Here is a 2,319-nt window from a genome sequence, read left to right as displayed (position 1 = left end):
TCATCCTGGCTCCACAGCCTTTCTCACTGAAACCTTAGCTCCCTTCTCTCCCTCCCTCCTTCCTTCCAAACCCACCTGAAGGTAGTTGTAAGAATCAGAATGAACTACTCCTTTCTCCTATTTTTTTAGATCTTTTTCAAGATATCTCCGTGCAACCTTTTCTCCTTCTGTGACATCCACTTCTCCTCGCTTTATATTCTGAACGCTCCGTTCTTTGCTGCTCCTTTAAATAATTCCTACAGACTTCACAAATAAACATTCCCATGGCCATCAAAAACATAGATGAAAGTTAATCCCAGTATACTAGAATTTCGCATGAGGGGAATTTAGGGTTAAGAAGGGGTCATGGTAATCAGAATATGGCTAAGGACAAAAACAGAGTGGGGAGAGAGAGAGAGACCTTTATTGGAGAATAACGGAGGAGAGAATTAACTCTGCCTGGAAGGGAAATGCAGGCTTCCCAGGAGTCCATCTGAGTAGTTCCCAGGTGAATAGTGGAGTGAGGAGTTTCAGGTAGAGCAATGGCATATACAAAGCTTTTCAGTAGAAAGTAGCTCGGCAGGGCTACAGCAGTGTGCATATGTGGGAGATGAAGTTTGAAAAATGGACAGGAAGCCAAATCAAGAAGGACCTTGAAATATCATTTTAATGAACTTAGATTTTATTTACTTTTAATACTGGAGAATTATGAGAGTCTCTTAGGGAAAAGATTAACATGGTCATGTTTGCATTTTACAGGCATCTCTGTGGAGCCACGTCTGAGACCCAGAGTTGGTAAGGAGGTTAGAGTACATGTTTCTCATCCCCCTATCCCCAAGACGTATTCTCACTCTGTCACCCATGCTGGAGTGAAGTGGCATGATCTCGGCTTACTGCAACCTCTGCCTCCTGGGTTCAGGCAATTCTCCTGCCTCAGCCTCCCAAGTAGCTGGGATTGCAGGCACACACCACCATGCCTGGATAATTTTTGTATTATTAGTAGACATGGGGTTTCACCATGTTGGCCAGGGTGGTTTCCAACTCCTGACCTCCTGATCCGCTCAACTTGGCCTCCCAAAGTGCTGGGATTACAGGCGTGAGCCACTGTGCCTGGCCTAGAGTACATTTAAAGAGAGGTGACCTGGGGAGGCTTAAGGCAATGGACAGTCAGATGAGAAGACAGTGAGAGAGATATTCAGAAAACAGGATATCCTAAAGAAATACTTGGGCAGATCAAAAAGTGGGCAAAGGATATGAACAGACATTTCTCAAAAGAAGACATTCATACAGCCAACAGACACATGAAAAAATGCTCATCATCACTGGCCATCAGAGAAATGCAAATCAAAACCACAATGAGATACCATCTCACACCAGTTAGAATGGCGATCATTAAAAAGTCAGGAAACAACAGGTGCTGGAGAGGATGTGGAGAAATAGGAACACTTTTACACTGTTGGTGGGATTGTAAACTAGTTCAACCATTATGGAAAACAGTATGGCGATTCCTCAAGGATCTAGAACTAGATGTACCATATGACCCAGCCATCCCATTACTGGGTATATACCCAAAGGATTATAAATTATGCTGCTATAAAGACACATGCACACGTATGTTTATTTCAGCACTATTCACAATAGCAAAGACTTGGAATCAACCCAAATGTCCATCAGTGACAGACTGGATTAAGAAAATGTGGCACATATACACCATGGAATACTATGCAGCCATCAAAAAGGATGAGTTTGTGTCCTTTGTAGGGACATGGATGCAGCTGGAAACCATCATTCTTAGCAAACTATCACAAGAACAGAAAACCAAACACCGCATGTTCTCACTCATAGGTGGGAACTGAACAATGAGATCACTTGGACTCAGGAAGGGGAACATCACACACCGGGGCCTATCATGGGGAGGGGGGAGTGGGGAGGGATTGCATTGGGAGTTATACCTGATGTAAATGACGAGTTGATGGGTGCAGCACACCAACATGGCACAAGTATACATATGTAACAAACTTGCACGTTATGCACATGTACCCTACAACTTAAAGTATAATAATAATAAATAAATTTAAAAAAAAAAGAATGTAAGAAATACTTGGGCAGTTAATATTTCATTAGAACTATTAAAGGGGGAAGTTGGCTGGGTGCAGTGGCTCATGCCTATAATCCCAACACTTTGGGAGGCCGAGGTGGACAGATCACTTGAGGTCGGTAGTTCAAGACCAGCCTGGCCAACATAGGTGAAACCCTGTCTTTGCTAAAACTAAAAATATTAGCTAGGTGTGGTGGCATGCGCCTGCTGTCTCAGTCGGGAGGCTGAGGCAGGAGAATCAC

The sequence above is a fragment of the Macaca nemestrina genome, chromosome 9 (genome assembly GCF_043159975.1).
Source record: "Macaca nemestrina isolate mMacNem1 chromosome 9, mMacNem.hap1, whole genome shotgun sequence".
In the NCBI taxonomy this organism is placed as follows: domain Eukaryota; kingdom Metazoa; phylum Chordata; class Mammalia; order Primates; family Cercopithecidae; genus Macaca; species Macaca nemestrina.
Note: the sequence above shows the minus strand (reverse complement) of the source record.